The sequence below is a fragment of the Aythya fuligula genome, chromosome 2 (genome assembly GCF_009819795.1).
Source record: "Aythya fuligula isolate bAytFul2 chromosome 2, bAytFul2.pri, whole genome shotgun sequence".
In the NCBI taxonomy this organism is placed as follows: domain Eukaryota; kingdom Metazoa; phylum Chordata; class Aves; order Anseriformes; family Anatidae; genus Aythya; species Aythya fuligula.
The window spans coordinates 28,753,496-28,777,191 of NC_045560.1; the positions used below are offsets into that span (position 1 = coordinate 28,753,496).

The 23,696-nt window shown below is 34.1% G+C and overlaps 1 protein-coding gene across 1 annotated transcript in view; it reads left to right on the forward strand.

The window, feature by feature from the left end:
* The window catches only part of PHF14 (PHD finger protein 14), a 164,339-nt gene extending 141,533 nt beyond the window's left edge, over nucleotides 1-22,806 (forward strand). The window contains exon 20 of the mRNA XM_032181011.1: nucleotides 21,919-22,806. The gene's annotated coding sequence lies outside the window, so the exon portion shown is untranslated. The remainder of the gene's footprint in view (nucleotides 1-21,918) is intronic.
* The last annotated feature ends 890 nt before the right edge of the window (nucleotides 22,807-23,696 follow it).

Sequence of the window (23,696 nt, forward strand, 5' to 3'; positions counted from 1 at the left end):
AAATTGGCCTTAATAGTAAATGTAATAGAGGTGCATATCACAGGATATAATTGTGCTTAAATATGTAAGTAGCAAAGTAATTAGGATAATAAAAACATAATTAGAACTGAAAATATGTTTGTAATTACACAAATACTATTGTTCAGTATCTTTCAACTTTTTCAGCTCTGCATCCAGTTTCTTTAATGAGAAAAATAGAAGGAAGTGTTAGTACTGCTTGTAATGAAGTAATAACACAAGAGAAAAGGTGTAGGTGATGAAACTTTACATTTGTTTTGTAGAATTCATAATTGTCCTTTTATTATTAAATATATATATATGTGTGTATATATATATATGATCTGAAGTAGTTTAAGGGCCATATACAGCCTTTCTTTGACAAAGGGAGAAATGTACCCATTTCCATGGGCGATGCAGTGTCCTTAAGTCTCTTACTTTCTGTGTCAGTTCTCCTTCCTGAAGCCCTAGGCTGCAGCACCAGCACCTCCCACATTTACAGCCAGCCCTGCAGCTTCCACATGCTTGGTAGTTCCAGCTGCAGCCGGAGAGTGCAGGTCTGCTGAGAGAGCTGCTCTCATAGGCAGTTGGACAGAAGAAACACTTCTTTTTCTGAAGACAGTCCAGAAAAAGTACTCAGAAGACCTAAGGCAACAGGCTGGAACAGCTTTTCTCAAATAAGTGGAAAGCCAAAATGAAGTCTTGGTGTTTCTGATGAACATGAGAATTTTACTTTGAACTGTACCTTTTTCCCTACAATAAATTTAATCACTCATTAATATCAGATCAGACTGGTGATGAAACAAGCTAGAAGGTTTAGTAAGGTCATATATTTATAAAGAAGCATATATTAAGATGTATGGTGTATACCTAAAGTTTATGTTTAGAACTGCTGTTTAGAAATTTGATTATTGGCTTCTTTAAAAAAATCAGATATTAAAAAGACAATGTGCAAATGAACCCTTCTTTGCAATGACTAAAACACATAGAGACAGTCATTCATTTTAGAAGCGATTAGTATATTAGGAAAATCAATAATGTAAAGATATGTATTCATCCCTGCCAGTGACATGAATAAGCTAAATGATCTTACGGTATTTGCTGTTGTCAAATTCCATTAGCAACTTAGGCATGATAAGAATGTCATTAATGTGAAACAAAAATTAATTGCTATGATAAAGCAATAAAACTTGTTTAATAGTGCATGATCAGTAGCTTGAAAGATACTTGTAATTTCAATTTTAAGTCCTTCTGTAAATATTTTCAGTTCCTACCAGTTCTGAATTTGTGATTATTTACAGACCAAGTGGAATTTACTCTTAGGTGGCCACTCTGTAGTAACAAAGTGCTATGGGTGACTCCATTTGTTTACCGTCTTGTCCTTGTTTTAATGTTGCACCATCCCACCCTAAAATCAACATGCAAGATAGGGCTGTCCACTGAGTGCACCTTGTGTAAGTAAATCATCTCACTATGAGAGCTCAAACAGGTAAGATGATTCCAAGTCATGGCAGTTTAAATTGATGGCTTTTCTGTGTTAAACAAAGAAATGAATTGGTTAGCACTTTTCACATTTCATTCAGATTTTTAGGCATCTTTTTTCAAGATCATGTTGTTTATGTACACTGGATTTTTGTCAGTCTTCTCAAGCAGCCTCCTAAATAATGCCATAGTTCAACCCAAAAAGCTACCTACAGGCAGGCTGAGAACCTTCTATAACTCGTAGCTTTTACTGGTTATCAGAGAAAAGTAATAGTATCAACAGCATTTGTCTCTATAGATTCTACACATTTCATTTATAAATAGCATAACAATGGAGAGATTGCCATTGTCTGGACAGCACACAACCACTGATACTTGGCGTTGTCTTGCAAATTCACCAGGTCCTCTTTTCTTTTGAAGAATCTGAGTAAATTAATAGTAATAAAGGCAGGAAGTCAGATGAATTGGTCTGTTTTCCACCAACTATTCTAAGTGAGAATGTAAACTTTTTTTTAGAGTAATTTTTTTTTCCCTCTCAGTTTTGCTCTAGTCTAAAAGAAGAAATCAGATGTTGAAAATACATCTTAACTAGATACACTACAAACACTTCAGAATAATAAAACTCAGCCTTTAATTACCAAAAAATAAAAAATAAATCTGTCTGCATCTATATGGTTATGCTTCTGAAGAACTACTTAGAGCTTTTAGTCACTTGCATACAATTAAATGCATTCTAACACCTTTTTTCACATTAGCTCATCATTCTTTCCTTTAAAATATCAATTTCTGGTTTAGTATTAGGAAGATACTATATGAGGATGTCTAAACTGAACCATGAGCTCATACCTGCTGGAAGTCAGGCACTTGTGTCTCTTCACTTTAGGCTACTATGTGTATTTCACTATGAAGATGCATTCTAATGTATTATTATCCACAATTCATCTTTACAAAGGATTGTCTGCTGTTATAATGTGAGGCAAGTTTATCAGACAAAAAATTGTATTGGCCTACCAGTGTGTATGGATTCATATAGCAGAGGCTTTTCTTGCTCTGGTAAAGAGTCGGTATGCTCTGTTCCAAGAATATGGGTACATTAGATGAATTGATTTCATTACATGTCAATTATTTGAGCTTTCAAATGGAGGTATGAAGAAATACTTGTTTGTCTTCATCCCCTTCTGAACCATGGGGCCCAACTTATGTTGTACAACAAGTATGATGCCTTCATGGCAGGTTAATCAGGCACACTGACTGCTGCTCTCTTAATACTTTTCAAACAAACCATTACACTTCTGAAGCGAGAAAACTCTAGGATCGTATAATCCTGTAGATTCTGAATGACTGGTGCTGACCTCTGAGGAGCTTGCTTCACATCATCCAGCACTAAAAAATTTCATTGGAGGCAAAAGAAAATAATTGTTCCTCCATGCAGTTCCCTTATTCCTTTATGGCAAAATTTAACCTGCTAATGTTAGGATGGAGAGGTGAAGCCAAGGAGAGGTGAAGCCAAGCAATAGTGTCAAAAACAAATGCTTTTCAGATGCACTATTCCATACACAGTGTGGTCTCTGTTTTTTTTTTTTTTTTCTTTTCTTTTTTCTTCTTTTCTGTTTCTGCAGTTAACATATATGAATTGTGGTTATAGTTCACTTTTTAATACAAATGTAGCACATTGACAAGATGGCGTAGCCATTTTTTTCCAGAGTATTGTAACTTTAGAAGTTCCTGATTTATATTTACTGCATTAATGGTAGCTTATTTATTAGAAAATTGATGCTAGTTTAGCATTAGAGAATTAATGATAGTTTTTATATTAGAATTCACATCTTACAATGCTCTGTAAGGAGCTTGCTTCACATCTTCTCACACCAAAAAACTTCATTAAGAAAGCCTACCATTGGAAAGAAATGCAGTCTTTTCATGTGTTCTAGAAAGCTGAAATGTGTGGCTTAGCAATTTCAGCAAGTCCGCCAATCTTGTGTTTGAAAGTGGTATTTCAAGCCCAAAGAAACAATGTGCTCTCTGAAGTGTTAATTGCTGTTAGACCACATATGTTTGAGTGTGCCTTTCTGAAAGTATGAAAAAAAAAGTGTTGCCTCCAGAATACCTACTCTTTGATTTTGCAGGGTTTGATAGATGACTGGTTCATAAACACTAATGTAGAAAGCAAAAGAATGATGTATAAGCCAAGCTACTGAAGAGATATGGCATTTCAAATGTTTGGACAGGCGTAACATATTGTTGTCAATTGACTCTTCTTATCCTTTCCTGCCATGGGTTATGAAATCATACACCTCGAAAAAAGGAAATTCAGTTATGCATTTAACATTTTTGGAATAGTGGGGGATACATAGCTAGTGTGGTGAAAGCAGGGTGGGTTTATCTGTAGAAGTTAGTTACGAAAGTTATCTCAGTTGTTTTAAGTATGATCAAAACCTGCTGTATGCCTCAGAAAATCTGTAACAGTTGAACAAAGGCTTCTGTTGCCACAGGTTAGAATCTAAACTTTTTTTTTTTTCTTTTTTTTTTTTTTTTTTCAGCGTGATGAAATATTATTATGGGAGTTCTAAAATAATGAGAAATTTGTCTTATGAAAGTGATGTTAAGAATCTCTCTCTGTGTCCAAAAGGGATTTAGGGGCAACAGTTGGCATAACAGCTTACCAGCAAGTGGACCAGTACAATGAAACTTGAGTTCTCTGCTCCACCTCATCCCAACCCCACTAAAATTTTTCAGTTTTCAGCAATCCCTTTTGCGTGAAAAGACTTGAAGCTTAATTTTCAAGGTACAGAATAAAAATAAGAATAAAAACAAAACAACTAAGATGAGCAGTGATTAGATGCTGCTAAGCAAGGATTAGTGATTTAGTCATGGATAAATTTTCTTCCCAAAGGAGAGAATAAGGACTGAAAGCTGGCAACTGCTGTTATAGGCTACAGAATAGAGAGGTGGACTGTGTTTTAAAGCAAACAAAAAAGCTGAAAGCATAGTTGGAAAATTAATTTCTGTGTTGTATCCTTTCATCTGAAATGTTTAATTTTCAGACTCTCATTCATTCCCGGTGAGGTGGATAAAGTACGTTGCTGAACAAAATAAATCTGAGGATAAATATCACTTCATACATTCCCTAACAAAAAACAGGACTCCTGGTTTAAAAGGCTTTTATAGTGGATGAATCAGTTTAAAATAGCATTAATCATTGAAATATTCAATGCCTATGTCAACCATTACATTTGGACACCAAAGGTGCTCTTTTTCTCGTTAGAACACATTGCAATAGTCCCCAAACATATTTTTCATTTCTTCAGAGAATGTGAATGATACCTACTTCAGTTTTGCTCCCTGATTTCAGTGCTATTTTGCTTTCCAAATCTCTTAAATATCAGATTCAATGAAAAAAAACAAACAAACAAACAAAAAAACTTGTTTGTTTTTTAAAAAGAAAACCATCTGCCAGATATTTCCTCTCTGGAAAAATCTCCTTAGTTGTCCACCTGGATTTATCTATACATGGTAAGCCATTAGTTCTACCTTGTCCTTGTACCAAGAGACGTTCTTTTAAGAAAGGAAGCGGGACAGCAGCAAAGAAAGAAGAACTGTGCCTACAGGAAAGGTCAAGATTTTCAGAGTTATCTTAAGGATCTTCAGAAACTTTTCTATTTAAAAAGATTAGATTTTTTTGAAGTAAACTGTGAAAGCTGGAAGGAAACAAGCCTGAAAATGGTGCAGCATTTTCCAAAGCTCTGCACATGTTGCAAAGGCAGTAAAAAAATGGCTTGTGAGGGGGTGGTACTGAAGCCTTCAGACATATTATAGTCACCTGCTTTTGTCTAAAGCTATCAGCTCAAAACAACCAAACAAGCATGGAGAGAACTCTCTTTTACTCTTTGAATGAATGGATAAGACCTTGAAAATTATATATATATATATATATATATTTGGGACTTTAACCAAGGCGTAGGAGAGGGCTGTGTTGCATTTAATTAAACTGTACAGAAAAAAAAAAGAAAAAAAAAAAAAAGAAAGAAAAAGTCTTAGCCCTTGCTTCAATCACTCAGAGAAACAAGAAGAAAATGAGAACCACAGACATATCCTGTATTTTTACATAGACCGAGAATGCAAATCCTTTTTACTAAGCAACAGTGATAGTTTATTGTTGAGAGCCAGTGTGGGCAAATAATGCCAGGAAATGTATTTTCCATTTTCTTTCCTCCTCCTTCCTGCACACTTTGTGCTTCTCACACCTTAACTTTGAAATATTCTATATAAACAAAACCCTTATATCTTGTGAGAAATTGTGTAAATTATTAAGAAACAATTTAGCTTTCTATGAAGAAGTGTGTAAAACTGACAAGTTTGGCTATGCAAAAGAAGATACACTCAGAAAACACTTCACAAATGGTACGAAATACTCCACAATTCTTTTTTGCCAGTCATAGCCATTGAGAATTTAGCATGCACCCCCATACGCTAGAATTAATATGAATTATCTACTCTTGGCTTTTATTTGTCATGTTTTCCCACTGTGAAGGGAAGTAGGAGTGCTACAGTTAAGATTGTTGCAATGAACTCTGGTAAGCTCCAGCACTCAATTCACTTGCTTTGTGCTTTCTGCAGATTCTGATTTGCAGGACTGTAATCCATTAAACTATTGAATATGCTTTTGCTTTGGGTAGGTACAGTTTTCAGTCTCCTGCTTCTACTGAAAGCATGAATTAAAGACATGTATGAAGAGATACTAGTTTGAATAGGATTAAAAGATACATGAAACTGAATATTTGGATGGTAATATCTTAGTGGTATGTTTTCATCATATTTAAGTTGCTTGAAGATTGTTGGCGTTTTATTTTTAATTTAACCTGTGTTGAATCTCACTGTGTTGACAGTGATGATATATTGCCTTTAATTCATCAGTGGATCTATGGAGCTTCTGCAAGAGAGACACTGTGATACTGGTTTGGAGCCCTTCTTTGCCAGCACAGATAGGTGGTAAGCTGTTGGAGTCCACATCTGTCTGTCATTTTCAGGATATCGTATGGTTAATTGGTCTAAGAAAGATGAAGCAAAAGTAGCAATGTTTACTTACAAGAAAATTACTGTTTTCCACAACAGTAAAGTATGAATAAGGCTTTCCTGAATGGGATTCTGGATGCTGTGGGGTGTCTGCTTAAGGTATGCATGGATGTTTTGGCCTACAAAAAAAAAAAAAAAAAAAAAAAAAAAAAAAGAAAAGGAGATAATACCTGTTAATAAGGAAGTTATTCCTAAATAGGGTAGCCCATACACTTAATGGCTGCACCAGCGAAGTAACTAATGCTGTAATAATGTACAGACCTGAGCTGTTCAAGCTGTGATAAGGATTACAGTCCTTATTGTGGCTTTCAGTTGTACCTGTTCCTTTTCTTTTTGTCAGACTTAGTCTATTACCTGCCTTTTTGAGTCATTTCTGTGTGATAACTGTATCTGGTCATAGCTAGTTTTGAAATGTAGTTTGTGTGGATTATCTGTGGGTTAAACTTCTCAGTTAATGAAGAACTGACTGATTGGATTACTGCCTCGGTTAGATTTCCAACACAATACATTTTCAGGCATCTTCTTTCAGTATTTTCACTACATTGTAAACTATATTAAGGTGGAAATTGGATTAAAAGGACAAAGCATGAAGTCATTTGCTGAGGCAAATGGAGGGTTAGTGCCAAATTTTGTATGAAAAGATGTTACTGAAAGGGCTGTGAGGCTCCCTTCTAATCCACAGAGAATCACTCTGCTTCTGAGTTTAAGGACTTCATTTCCAAATACAATGCACAAGGGGTACCTAAAGCCCTGTTAAACAGTTCATTTTATGCATTCATCTCTTGTTTGTTTACAGTATTAAAAATGTTGTTTCATCCTGGAACAATCCTATTCATGCAGAAATCACTTTATAAATATAAATACTGTACTAGTGACAGCTCTGTTCAGAGCAAGTACTTTAACCTCTTAGGCAGTACCAATTACTCTCTTCCTGTAATTAATGTTTTAAGTATATGAAAGAAAAATTTTCCTTTTTATTTTTCTCAGTGAAATAAGGAGAAAGGAAAAATTGGTTATATACAGAGGCAATACTCACATTTTATGAAAATGATATGTTGAGAGGGCAAATGAATTACTGCTGGTCTTGGATGAAGGGAGCGTTGAATGTGAAAATTCTGCTGCCCATTGAGTAAACAGCACAGTTTGAAATGTAAGCAGAAGACAGAAAATAAATGATGTATTTTAAAAATCCTAAATCAGAAACTAAATATCCAAAATTTGGTGTACCCAAAGATGCAATCCTGGGCTACAGCCTTAAAAATTATCACCCTATACAAGACAACCTAAACATAAAAGGGTATTGTCAAAGGGTATTGAGTTACGTCATTGTCAAATGACATAACTCAAGCTGACCACTGCATCTTTCACAGGGAGGATACTGACTGCCACTTAAATGATACTAGAATATGGTCCTCCTTGGAGAGCAGGTACTTGTCCTTCTGAAAAAAGAGGAATAGACATATCAATCTCATTGGCTGATTTTCTAGCACCCACTATGTACTTACTTCCTTATTCATTATGTTTTAAAAATTGGCTCCATTCTCTTTTCATCATTCCAAACTGGACACCTTTTTAATGCATTGCCTTCTGATTGCTCTCAAAGCATCTTTCCAATTAAATAACTTCCTTATGAAAAACAAGTTTATGTAAAGTAGAACAGCTTTTCACATACTTTATAGCTTGCTGCATATTTTACTGTGTTTTGTATCATAAAATTCCTGCTATTAACGGTTGTTTACTTTTCCTAGAGACAAAAAATATGCATCAGAATTTAGAACCAGACAGTTTCTTGCAATAACTACATTCATTTTATGTCTTCTTTGCTGGCTGCAGAAAGAACAGGTGATGTTCTGTACTAGAAAAGTTAGTGCTTTTAAAGCCTTCTGTACTTTCTGAATGTAATAACAATAACAGCACTTAGCACTTATATAAATCTTTTCATGCATAGACCTCCATCCTGCCATTGCAAGAATTAGTATTCATATTTTACCAATAAGTTCTTTAACATAGCAGCGAGTTCAGTTTCCACGACCCTTTTTCTGCCAGGCCAAATAGATTTTATATCAGGGGGACAAACATCAGAGTTGAGTTTTTTGCTGAGGAGATCTTCTACTGAATCTTGGACCTTGCTTTAGTATAGACACATGCATTAACTTTATCCTGGTTTCTGTTAGTGATCCTCCTTTAAATTATAAATCCTATTACAAAGCATTCCTCCATTTCTTTCTCTCCTCCTTTGGCATTTTCCACCACAGAGTACAGAAGTTATCTCAGCTTTTTTTCCACACACCATGCTTCATACAGGGAGTTGGTCTTGCCTTGGTCTGAACTGTTTCCCCCAGAAAAGCACTTTACAGACTGATTCCTCTAGGCTCAGTACTGTTTTGCTAAAATACGTGCAATAATTGACAGATTTTGTGTGTATGTTACTTGTAGTCAGTATATTTATTTTATAAAAAAATAAAATATTTCTATATGTAATAGCTTATATAAATTTTGTATACATTATATACTTTTTAATAAATCTTAATATATCAGCTGTTCTTGGCACAAAAAACATGAGATACATGCCCATTATCCTGATTAACTTGGCTTTTATGATGTTTTACTTCTTATCCTTCCCTTCTTTCATTTATTTCATAGCTGATTTTAGACTCTACAAGATCAGACTCTCCAGATGTGTTTGTACAATATGTGGCATGAGTTAGACAAGATTTGGATTATTAATGGATGTTATGGTTAAATAATTATTAAATCAAGGTAATACAGTTTATCAAATTGAACAGCAAAATCTTGGGAGGAGCTAGGGAGCTTTCTACATCCACGTCTTAAATGGCATCAATTTAAGTGTTTTGAATGACAGGGGAAACAACAGCTAATAAAATTTTTCAAGCTTTGTTTTTAGAGAACTTACATCTTGAAAGCTTCACTGAAATTAAATGAATTAAAAATACTTTGGTGCAGTTTCAGCTGCAATTAATTAATGTTATGTTAAGGAGATTACTGAAAGACAAAGGGAAACTTCAATTCATAGAGGAAGAACAAGGTCCTTGATTTGTTGTCTATCAAAATAGACAACATTTGCTTATTTTCTTCATAGTCGTCATATTCTTTATAATCATATCTTTAAATTGCATTGGAATTTGAGGTACTATGGTTGCATGTTTGTTTCTAAATTTAAATGTTCCTTTGAATGGCAGTGCTACACACTTTTGGAGTTTTAATTTTTTTTTATTTTTTACAACCTATTTTGAGGTTACAACTAAGTAATATGAACAATTAACACAGATAAAGAATAGATCAGTAACTGCTGAATATTGCTGACCTTAAGTAAAGTGTTGGCTGGAACCCTTCAGTTGCAGCTGACTGGAAGCAAGAGCATTTTAGGAAAAAATAGCCTTCTGAAAATCGCCTCAACTTCTTCTTAAATACCCATAATTTAAATGCCATGCTTGGTCTATTTAAATTCAGTATTCCATTCCAGAGGGGCCTTGTTCTACAGTATATTTCATACATAACTACAGTAAATAGTATTGTTCATTTCAGTGATCAGATGAGTTGAATGTAATGATGTGTGTATACGTGTTTGCATGTTGTGGACCTTAATGGTTGTGAAGCATATTATGTCTTGGAAGCACCGTGATATAACCTAATGGCAGAATGGGAAACAAACAAACAAAAAAACAACTGAGTGAATAGTCTTCTGAGGAATGAAGTTTAATATATTTCAGGGGGTTCAACAAATGATATTGTGACTTCAACATTTTAAGGAAAAGGAGATAGATAATGATTTATAATGTAAGCTCTGTAATGAGCTCTTCTACCATAAATATTCAGAACACTAATTATTTATAGGCAAATTTCTCTATCTTTGGGAATCTTTTAGAATATAGTTTTTCAGTAATTGAATCACATCAAAGTATTTTTTCCTCCCAGTCTTCTGACAAAGTTATGTGTGATGTGATGGAGGGCAGGGAGAGATAGGAAGCAAGCTGTTGTCAAGCCTCAAGTTGGCTTTGATGTCGTATACTAAAATAATAACTTCAAGATTTATCAGAAGGAAATGCACCATGAACCTGTAAGGGATCCTGTTTATGGTGACTGCCTAGATCAAGGTAAGCTTTGTCAATTAACTTGATTCTAAATTTCAGAAAAGCAATTAAACTTATATATCTATATCTATATGTATATGTATATATCTATATCTATATATCTATATCTATATATATAAACATATATAAATATATAAACATATATATATAAACTTATATAAATATATATATGTGTATATATATATATAAATATATATATATATATATATATATAAATATCTATATCTATGTGTATATATAAACACCACTAGCGAAAAACTTTTGTAACGATTTCAGAGCATGTTTGGAGGTAGGTTCTCTCACAGAGCAGATTTTTCAAGGTTCATTTCGATTACAGAATCACAGAATTTTCACAGAATTTTCTAGGTTGGAAGAGACCTCAAGGTCATCGAGTCCAACCTCCAACCTAACGCTAACAGCCCTCCACTAAACCATATCCCTAAGCTCTACATCTAAGCATCTTTTGAAGACTTCCAGGGATGGTGACTTCCAGATTATGGTATTACCTTAAGTGGTTGGTCATTGCATTACTTCCAGTTGAAAGAGTTTCATCAGATTATGACTTCACAAAACTGCAGTGAAACATCATCACTCTTCTGACAAATCACCAAAAAATCTCTCAGTATATCCAGTGAATTATATAACATTTGTTTTTAGAACCTGCATGGTTTAATAGCTGAAGGGCAGTTCAACCCCACCATGCCACTTTCTCATTCTCCCTACTCAGAAGAAAGAAGGAAGAAAATACAATGAAAAAAGAAAACCTCATGGGTTGAAATAAAGGCAGTTTAAGTAAAAAAAAAAAAAAAAAAAAAGGCTGATGAAAGTGAAAGGGGACAACAAATATTCTCTAGACCAATATTTTCACAATGAGAGCCTCCCTTTCTCCTTCCCTTACTTCAGCTTTTATTGCTGAGCATGACTTCATACAGTATCCTTCTGGTTGGTTCTGGTTGGTTTAGGTCAGATACCCTGGTGATGTTCCATCCCTAACTCTTGCTCACATCCAGTCTACTGGCCTTTGAGGGAGGGGTTGGAGAAACAGCCTTGATGCTGTGACAGCACTGCTCATCTATAGCCAAAACACTGATGCAATACCAATCCTGTTCTACCTAAAGGTGGAGAGCACAGCACTAAATGGGTTGCTGTGGGGAAAACTAACTCCATTCCATCCAGACTCAGTACAGAACCTTGCTTGGAAATTCAAAGTTTAGAGAGGAATTTGAAGAGAATTTATTTCACATTTTTTTTTTTTTTCACTTAGAAGCCAATCAACTTAAAACTATTAAAACATCAGTATATTATGTGTTACAGTTATGACTCAAAATTTAGTGTGTGTTTGTTACCAACATACCCTTGATGCTTCATGGAGTTGAAATGCTCCACTGTATGAAACACGACTGTACAGGCATTCTTACAGGATAAGAACAGTAAGTGCTCCCTTAAGTAAAGAAATAAAGTTAAAAATGTAGCAACAAACAAATCTATAAGTCTGCCTTTGCCTTCAAATCAACTGAATCCTGATTTCCAAAGCCATAAACTTCTTGTCCAACTTGATGTAAGGTCCATAGCCTCAAAGTTAAAACCAAGTTAAGGTCAATAGCCTTAAAGTCTGGGTCTCGCTGTGTAAATAGAGGTATGCTTGTACATCTCATAAGGGAATGATTTTGACTTTAGGGTAGGTCTGCAGTGCTAGTGTTTATTTAGATTAAATGAATGATAGGGAAGGTGTAGGTCTTCCACAAAGGATTGTACCTGGGTTGATAGTGTAAAGATGTGGATCTATTTCTGGACTAGGATGCTCTTTTGGGGATTTTACTTAATGCATGTTGAAGTCATTGCGAAGTCAGTCAAGTTGTTTTTGTTGAATTCTGATTTTAATCCTTTTGCTTGATACTGTGCTAAACTGTGCAGTTCCTTGTTAGTACACACCGTATGTATAGGAGCCAAAAGAACAGTAATAGGAAACAATTTTTCTGCTTTTGCCATGCAGAATTGGTCCTATCAAGTAATTGTTTTATAAATCTAAATACTGTTGTGTAAAGACGGTGCTTTCAAAAATAATATAATAATATTAGAAATCCACTGAGTGTTTCATAACACTGCAAATAAAGAAAATAACTGGAATAATGTGTTCATGTAACTAGAAGTTTGAATGTCACTTCGTGTTTTGGGAGACCTAAAAAAAGGAATTGTGTTTAAAAATGTAAAGTAAAAGCCTTTTCCATCTCTGATTTCTTTGTCTGTAGCACAGGTTTTATTTGTTATTGAAGCTAATCCCTCCATCTACTTCCCCAACTTTTTTTCATTTCCTTGATTTATCATTTGCAACTTCATGGATTATCATTGAAAGTGGTAATTATAACAAATATGAAGGCATTTTCACAGCATTTGCTTATATCACTTTTTGGAAATTAGATTACTAAAATAAAGGCATTTCCATTGTTGTTCAGACTGCTATGTTATCATATTAAATCCATTGAGTACTCCATCTTTTCTGCCTTGAGCCTGAACAAAATTTCATGGCTTTATTCAGGTGAAATGCTCTGATGAAATATAAAAAATGGAGAAAGAAAGGTTTCTGAATTGTTAGCTGTCATATTATAGCAATGTTTTCATTAATTCCCAAGTTATTAAATTGCAGTAGAGTTTTTAAAAATTGAATATTAATTTTCTTTTGTCATAAAGAAAAAAAACTTTGGTTGTGCTTTTTACAGTAATTTAATTAAGCATTGCCTCCAAGTTCATTTCAGTATCTATCATGGCTCACTAAAGTTAGATTCAGTATAGAATGGTAGATTAATTGCCCTTTGTCTTAGATGAAATAAGAATCCTAAATATGCCGAGTCATGAAATTTAATTGTGTTCGTCAATTGCTTATTCAATGCTTTGGAAACCTAAATCAAGAAATACTGAAGAAGAAGGCCAAAGGTTGTTAAATGTAGCGAGTAACACAGATTTTGAACTTTACTTAATGAACCGAATGTTTATTACTATGAAATAAATGCACCATTTAAAGAATTATGGAGAAAATGTAAAATATTAAAACTCTAATTAATTTTGATCAGAAGCATGCAATGTACTCATTTTTCCTAAAACATTTTCATTAGGGTCTAGATTTTCTCTGTTATAGAGAGAAATTTATTCCTTTCATACAATACTACTATCTCTTTCTGTTAAAAAAGTGTACTTCATTGATGTTTAGTGCAGTATCTTTCAGCTGCTTTCAACTGTATTTCTAAATACAGTTTAGCATTTCTAAACCGTAGTTCGCAGGAGCATTTCTCTGTAACTCATTTGTGCATACTTTGTTTATTAATGTTAGTCACTTTGGGAACAAACAACATTCAGGCCTTTTGATAGAAGTGTGAATAAATGAACTTATTTGTGAAAATAGTTAAGTATGAAAAAAACTCCTCAAATATAATTTAGTAGCTCCCAAGATACACATAGAGCCCCAACAACTGATCAGTCAAAAGAACAGCCTTTTATTTGTATATTTATTATGTACACTACTAAGAAATACAAATGTTTAAAAGAGCCTTTAATTCCTCATTGTTGGCCTGAGAACCTTTTGTTTTCATGTAGCTGTTGTAAGAAAATGACATTTTATTTCTTAGAATCAAGAAGTTTTCATTCTTATAATTTGGTAAATGTGTACTGTAAATTTGGAAGGAGTATAGGCATAGATATTTAAAATCATTGTTTTTTGATTAGAGTATGCATTTCTAGGGTACAAAATACTATTCTTTAGTAGTATTGTGAGTATATATATAGTGGAACTTTTAACTTTAATTTATAATTCATAACAATAATGATTATACTGTCATATAAGTAGAAAATATTATTGTGGTTTCCATATATATATATATGTACATATACACAGATATAAGTGGTATAACTGAGTGACAAATTTGCTTTAGAAAGGTTCTTAGGGATAGGGTCAGACTTGAAAGACATGAATGAAAGACAAGCTTGCATTCTGAGTCTGAAGAGGAGATTAAGAAAGCTTGTCCCTATAGGTACAGACACGGTAAAATCCTTTTGAAGTGGCTTTTCATCTATTTCATATTTGATATTTCAGGCTTTTAATAGTTAAGCATTCATAGATACTGTGTAAAGTTCATAAACCTTTAAAGACTTGAGTTGTTAAAGAGGAAACATTTTCCTGTACTTTCTTCAAGGAGAACCAGCTGAACTTTTAAAACAATGGTTTGGTTTCAAGCACCACCTGCCCTGAAGAGCATCCCAACTGTAGTGGCAGTCAGCCAAAAGGACCACTCAGTGGAATGGTTGCCTTCTAAAAATGAGATAAACAGATGGAGGATTGGAAATCTGGCATAAAATTCCACTTCTGTACTAAGCGTGACATGAAATTTGGCTGTAAGGACTCTTGCAATTGTACATTTTTCTATACGATCAGAATTAGAAAAAAAGGAAATAGAAAATACAAAACACCGACAACCATTTCAAAAAGCCTTCAAGTTCTTGTACCAGTACAAGTTAAAGGAAAGAGTTTGTGATAAACAAGCAGCTGTCTGTAGCTTCTTAAGAGGCGCGGGAGTGTCAAAACATTTCTCCCAGTCTTGCATTGCCACCTAGAGTACCATGCCCTGCACTGCAGCGGTGAAGGGCTCCCGTGGAACCACCGAGCAGTTCAACGTCGCTCTGCACTGAAAAAAACGGGGCGGGGAGCTGCTTCCAACTAATCGATGGCATGTTTATTTACATCACAATGCTTAGCTCATTCATAGCCCCCATTTTTTGAATGTTACCAGATCAGCTGAGATTTTGTTGTAGGAATTCGGTGGGGTCTGACAGTAAGAATTGATGGAGATGCACGTTAAAAGGTACGACTGTCAGCTTGCCAGTGGTCCCAGAGGGTGCATTTTCTTGATGTCTGCTTCAGAATACTTCATGAAGCAAATGTCAAACTTGTCAAGGCTGTCACTATGAAAATGATCCATGTAGCAAGGGTCTCCTTTTCCTGGGAAACAAACAGCTGCCTTATCACTGAAGTGCTGCAGTGACAGAAAACTGTCATCTATCATGAGAAATTTATATTTGCTTCTAATATCCATTGGTAAAGAACTGTTCCAGTTGTACTCTGTATTTTTGCACCACTCTTCGTTATAAGGGTTGTCAGCAATACATTTGAAGCAAATAGCATGGGCTTTGGAAGAAAAATAACTTCTGAATTTTAGTGTTGGATGCTCACCTTTTGCTGATTTAACAGAAAGACTGGCTTAATTCTCAATTTATAACCCTGCAAACTCCTTTTCCTCCAAATTTGGCATATTCAATTGGAAAGGAAGAATTTAGCTCTCATAGTTTCTAAAGTCCCTTTGTCCTCTTGTATTTTTATATAGTTATAGTTATATAGTTATATTTTATATAGTTATAGTTATAGTTTATATAGTTAGTATTTTTACCTGCTTCCAGCTGATGTTTTGTAGTCTAGAATCTGTGAGATAGATGATGTCTGCTGTCCTGAACCTGCTGTCTAGGTTGGGGTTTTAAAAATGCTAGTATGCAAACATCCTCCCAATGAGATATAAACTGCAATGTCCATGAACTATAACATCTTGATTGTATGTAGTGACTTGTATTTATAAGTACCACACCGAGTTAGCAAATATTGCTTTCCATCTACTTGACTGTGTAAAACTGCTGCCGTCAGAAGAGTCCGGTTGTGTTCTTCCTGCTGGCAGCAGTGACCTGCCTGGCCGCACCTCCAGCACTGAGGCCATTTAGTAGTTGTGTGAGGTTTGTGGTTCAACCAAATGAGAAGTTCAGATTCTGCAGTTTGGAGGAAACATCCATATAGAGAGTCTCACAGGTTCTTTTACCATGTGCTTCCATGGAAGAACAATCCTTGTTCTGGAGTCTACATCATAGTTACATTCATTATACTTGAATACAAAACATAATCTTTCTCTTGTTTTGTCTTTATTTCCTTATAGAGGTTTAAAGACTTTTATTTTTTATAGTTTGGAACACTTGGTGTTTCGTATGACCAGCTGGACACCCTCAATGAAGCCTAGTATATTAGTCATATTACACCTCTTTTGCGTTAAGGAAGTACAAAAAGTAATAATATTGGAATTTGGTCCTGAGTGTTTTTGAGGTGGTATTTCTAGATTATGTGATAGCATGGAAAACCCTTCAGTCATTTCTTAGTAGTACAAATTTTATTTTAGCTCATTTATTCAGATGTTCATCATACTATGATATATATATATTTATTAAGTTCATATAACACATCTTGAACTTCATATAGGTCAAAACCAGAAATTTAACTTTATTAAAAATATTTTTGTAATAAAACTTTAGAAATTACAGGTGTCGTGTAATGCACAAATCTGTGAAATGCAGTTAACTGATGTGTGATCTGTTCTATGTACAGTGCAGTGTCAATTTCCATGCATAGTTAAGAATTGTCTAATCCACTGTTATCTTTGAGATTTCATATAATTGAATAAAAAGAAATTCTCAGACATTTCAAATGAAGGTTGTTGAAGGGGGAAAAAGAGAAAGGGACATTCAGAACCCTAGTTCTAAGATATATATACATATATACTTTTATATATATAAATATATATATATATATATATTTTTTTTTCTCATGTCAGAATTTATCTATAGGGGAGTATTCTGCAATAATTACTACAAAATAAATTTTCCACATGGGGCCGCTTATTCTATGCTCAGAGTAACATTTGCAGTTAACCTTAAACATGCTTTCAAAGGAGATGAAGTTATATGACAGAAACACACACCGTCTCTCAACTGTCAGATCAAAATTTTCAGAAATAGGAACTTATACGTCAACCTCTTACATCTAGTTTTTGCCACCTAAAGGCATCTAAATTTCAAAGTATTCCTGTTCACTTTAGCAGAGCTACTAAATGCTCAATACTTTCATAATAATTCACAATGCTTAATTAGGAGGCAGACTGAAGTCTCTTGGTTTTAACTTCTGGGCCCTACTCTGTTACTGTCACCCACTAATGCTCAACTACCAGGTGTAGACTAAGTAGCTTGAACCAAGAGGTTCAAATGTCCTCAGGGTTTTTTAAGTCATGTGTAGATCAGCCAAAGGACCCTTTAATCCAGTTCCTTGATTCCATCAGGAAGTGGAAGAATGCCTGGGGAAAGGGTGTAAGAAACAGGATGGTGTAGAAGGTCTTCCCCCTTGGGATGTCCAGCTGTTCTGTGGCTTAAGAAGCTCATGTTTCATGTAAAGTATTAGGTTTAATGGCAATTTTTAAAGCCCTTTGTTGTTTTCCTCACCACTGTTTTTTTTTGTTTGTTTTGTTTTGTTTTGTTTTTGTAAATCTATAAGAACAATTCCAGACTAGTAAACTTAATTAATTTCAACATGAAAATAACCTTTGGGCTGCTAAATGCAACTTTTCAGTAAGAGTAGTAATAGTCTCAGTAAATACGGTCTTGAGGGATTCACTTCCCTTTGCTACTCCTACAAGTCATCAGATCTGTGTTAGGGCATATTTTATGTGACTGCATTCAAAATTCACTTAATGTTTGAGTCTACAGTTGGCTGTAGTTAGAAAAGATACTGAAACGGGTTTGATTTGTGACATCTACTAGGAAGACCTACTTTGATGGTTTAACATTTTAACACTGAAAGGACTGTTCTGTTTCAGAATTCTTAGGGCAGAATGCACCAGGCAAAATAAATAATAATGAAAAATAGAGATGTGAGGTACTAATAGAAATAATGCAAACTGAATTTTGCAAAGCAGAAACTAGAATTCCATATTTCATCCAGTATTTATAACCAGAAATATGTAAACCAGTAATAGCAACTTTACACGTTGCTATCATAGACTGTTTTTAACTGATAATGAAAACAAATAAAAGGTTTTCCTTTGCTACCCTTCAGAATTAAAAGCTTTATAATGGTAGGTGGTAATTAGTAAAACAAATATATTAAATATGTTTAATTTTCAGTCTGGCATCATTACTTCATAATTAGGTTACACAGGGTATTTAACTGAACATTCAAACATTATTAATGGCATTAGAAACTCCAACAAATTCAGTACTGTATATGCAATCATTGGGATTCCTCTTGTGTTATTAGAGAAAATATTTAAAATTTTATAGAAATTTTGCATTGTCAACAAACTGAAGGAATAGCAAGCCTTCACACCTTAGTGTATGGTCAAAAATTGCACTCTAAATTGGCATTTAAAATCCTTCCCAATTATACTTGCAGTGACATTACCCTTTTTATAATAGGAGTTTGTGTCAAAATTTTATGATAATTTTCAGTAATTAGCAAATTTGTCATTTTCAGGACACTGCTGTCACTTTTTTTTTTTTTTTTTTTTTTTTTTCCCTTTTGGAAAGCTGCATGGTTGTCAGAATAGTTAGTTCATACTTTCCAGTGTCCCCTGCCAGTTATTTCTGGCATCTCTTGCCCTGGCACTGTTGTTCATGTGGTAATGCACAGCTCAGTGAACTGATCTGGCTGATAATATATGTAACAAAGAAAACATTTTCTCCTCTTGTTAATCCATATCCTAAGAAAGATGAACCATCATGCCTTTCCAACAAGTCACCTATTAGATTTTCATTTCAAAATGATATGTGACACTTTCTGTTCTTGGAAAATGGAAATGAAATAAAAGTGCCTCTGCAAAACTAAGATGTCCCATGTGGAGTATGATTTAATACAACACAATTTAGAAAGCTTTTGTGCTTGAAAATATCAAAATAACAAAAAATAACAAAATAACAACCAGGAACTTGGATGACTTGCATGTGGAAGTCAGCCGCATAAATCCAATTTATACTCACCTAGTAGATTTTACCAGTTTGGATATGTTTTACTGCATTGAAGCAGCAGCAGATGAACAAAAGAAAGACCATTGATACTGCAAAATATCCCAAAACAGGTGCTTCCATCTTTAGTATTCATGCAGAGCAAATCCTAGACTTCTCTTAACCAGTCAGCCATCATTTCTGCTTCTCAGAAAACACTGAGCACTGCAGCTGCTGCTGTAAACTAGGAAATCTGCCAGACAGCAAGCATAACCTTATGAGCACAAAATTAAAACATGTCAAGTCTACAAAAAAAACAGAAGATTCTTTTCTGAATTGTCTTTCACTGGATAAAGCCTTTTGTCCTAAAAAACAGGCTCAGAAAGCTAATGTTCAGCCTAATATTTCTTCACCCTCCTATAGTCCTCACTGAAGGTAAGACCCAGGTCCTTTTCCTGTAGTCTCTGAAATTTCTGCATGCTTCTTCTGCTAAAAGAGGAAAGCCTAAGACAAGTGTGTTGGGAAAGAATGGCTGTGTAGGGTTTACATTCCCCTTGGGAAGGAGGACGACAAAGGACATTGGAATAACAGCAGGTTATATACCGGAAAGATGGGAAATTTGGCATTGAGGTCACCAAAATATGACTTATGAAGGTAAGGATCTACAGAAACATGCAGATTTGCTTTCTTCAAGCCCATCCTGAAAGAACCTTGCTGCTTTTCTATACGAGACAACAGTTTCTGTGGATAGCTTTTTTATTCAGCGATATTCTTTGTCTCCTGTAAGCAGTACATATAAGCTCAGTTACACACTGCTCCTTTGTTGTTTCCCAGTCTGCCTAGCCTTTATTTGCATTAGAAGTTTGACCTTTATGTGTGTACTATACAATACACTCTTCAATATGTACTACACTTGTAATTTAAACAAATCAATAATCTTTGGTTTAGCACACATGCATAGATGTGTTTCCTCACCTGAACTAGAAGAATCACAGTACTCACTACATGTTTAAAACATAATTGAAGAGATGACTATCCAGGGAGTTAGAAAAATGCATTTAGTCTTGAGTGGCCAGTTATGAAACTCGTATTTCTCATGTCTACCTTACTTCCAGAAGGTGAGAGAATTTGGAAACAGGATGCTTTGGAGTATACACTTATTTAGTAGAGCAACTAGCTTTTCATTTTTTTCAATGTTTTGTGACATAATCTGAGACTATAAGTTTTTAATGAGATTTTCTGTTGCTGTTCTATTTTGTGTATTTTGTGTAGAAAAGGGAAGACTAGGATGCAAAAAGATAAACTCATTTGCCTAGAAGAATGAAGGTGCTGTGTTAAAGTGGGAAGCCACATTGTGATTTTCTGGGTCCCACCTAATGTCCTTGACATTTCTCTCTCTTAGATGTTGATGAGTGATGTTACAGCAGCCAGAATGCTTCTTTGCTCCCAAATGTCTATTCATTTGCTCTCCTTTTTGTTTCTAGAGCAAGGAAGATTCTCTGTATTGTGAATTAAAATGCAGGCAGGAAAACTGGCTGTACTTTGAACGCGTGATAAGGCCTGTTGGTGATGTGATAGCTTGCAAGTTGCCTTATGAAACAGTTTTCTCAGACTTCTGCAATTTATACTTTAGAGGTCATGATTTTGTACTGGACACAAAATAGTATCCATTCCTATGAAGACCAGCATTATGATGTCACTTCATTGTTTTCAGTGTGATCCAGCAAAATTCATCTTGAATTATGAGCCCAACTCTTGGAGTTGAAGCTGTAGAATATTGTAAGCATGCCGCTGCCTGACATGCTCATGTTTCCTATTTTAGACCTGACTGATCTTCAGATAACATATGGTGGTACAAGTAATTGGAAAATTGGCAGACCTGTCAAGAAAATATGCTAGATGGGACAAAAATACGATGCTGCAGCACATAAAGTGTCTCTGAACTTAAATTTATTGTCTTGTATCAAATGGTGAAGTAAACATATCTGGTCTCAAAAAAAAAAATGAAACATTTTTCAATGGCAGATGCTTTTCAAAAGTAATTTTTAGAACAATGATGAAAGTTCTTGCATTTGAAAATAATTTAGTGGAAACCTCTGGTCAAGAACAAAAGAAAAGTGTGACATACTGTCTGCTGAAAATGTTTGAATATCTTGCCATCTGTGTATGGTTTAGAATTTTTTTTTTTTTTTTTTTTTTTTTTTTATATAACAAACAAGTAGATTGGTCAGGGCTACAACTGAAACATTTACTTATTAAATTATTCTTCTACTATGAATGCCGATGATGAGACTTGATTAAATTTTATTTTTATTTCATCTATTAATGATTATTTTTTTGCTTATTTTTATGCTTATCAAAAGATGACAAAAGTATGAACAGAATTCTGTGCATATGTTTAAGTACAAAAAGTGTACTTCTTCAATAGATTGGTTAATGCTCATGTTTTTATTTTCTTTTACAGGAAGATGAAAATGAAACTGAGGCAGGAAGTCTATCTCGGGAGCTGAACATGGAACAGAAAAAATCCCCAAAATAGGAGATTGCTGTCTTGTTTGAAATATTTGGAAGTTGTGTAACAGTGATTATAGTTTCTCATTGTAAAAATAACAACAAAATTCTCAATAAAGTCATTGAAATTTAAATTCATTCTGCACTGGGGAATTAATTACGTAGCTCCTGGTGATATCTGTGATTATATTGCAAGCTGAGTTATCAGAACTGAGCACCATACCAATAAATGTATAAATGCTTCTTGAACATGGGTGGAAAGCTGATGAGTTATTCATAACTAAAAACACTTACTAAGCAAACAGGCCTTTTTTTTTTTCTTTTCCTGATGAGTGATGTTATCCTTAAAGGATAGTTATAGCTCAGACACATTTTTGTATTTCTGAGTAAGAGCTTTGATACTTAAAAATTAGATAAATGTGTGTTCTAGATAAATGTATGTTCTCTTAAAGAAGTTCTGGAATTTCTTCTGATTAAAATAAATGTTGCTGGAGACTGGGTGAAGGCAAAGATTTTGTGGTGTTTTCAGTGTGTTTTCATAAATAATTAATTTTTCATGTGTATACCTTGTGATTTCTAGTTTATTTCATGATGTATTATCATTTTCTTCCATGCAAGCCTTATTTGTCTTTATGTGATCATCTTGTAATGAATGTCACAAAAATTGCCAAATGATGTTCTTGATTAGGCCATCCCACCCAGCTCTAATTCCTTCATAAAATTCTTTGCATAGTAAAATCATAAAATGACTTCTCCCTGTGTCATCAGTCCTTAAGTGAGTATGGAAATCTTAAAAATAAAAATAAAAATAAAAATTAAAAATAAAAAACACCTTCATCCTGACAGAAAAACCTTTCTCATTACCTCTGCTTTTAAGTCTGTGCAGGTCAGTATGTGGGAAAGTTAGTACAAGAAATTCAGATGTAGCTTTGTAGCCTGATAATTGTTCACATGCAATAAAGAAAAAAATAATCTTACTAATTCTGTTTCATAATTAGAGCAATACTTGCTGAAGTCCCTTGAGGAGAGTTTTCCTTTGCAGTAGGAGAAATGTGTTTTCTCCGATTGAAAAAATTGACCTCTTTTCCTACTGTTCCATATTTTTTCTGTTATTCTGCATATTAAAATATACAGTGTATATTAAAATATAAACTGTTAAATCAGATTGTAAATAATATCCATCCTCAATTTATCCCATCAGTATAAATTATAGTTTCAGGTATTTCAAAACCAAAACACCTATGATTAAGTAGTATCTTATGAATTTTATGGTTCACGAGGTTCAAATATGCGTGGCTCTTCAACAAATTTCAATCACAATTACTCTACAGCAGTTTAATAACACTAGACCTCATTTTAACAAATGCAGTTATCGTGTAAATTAGAATAGAAAATAAATTCAGCATTGGTCCTTTTAGTGTAGATCAACCATTGTAGCCATCTCAGAATAAAAGGGGGGAATATAATTTTTATTTCATCGTAGTGGAAGAGAAAGAATTAGAAAAGACAGAAACAGGGATTTACCCCACAGGACCTTATGGGCCTGCACAATATATATTATATATATAATACAGTATTATATATACTGTAATATACTATATATATATTATATATATGTACTATAATATACTATATATATACTATAATATACTATAATACTATATATATACTATATATATATAGCAGTATATATATATAGTATATATACATATAGTAGTATATATATACTGC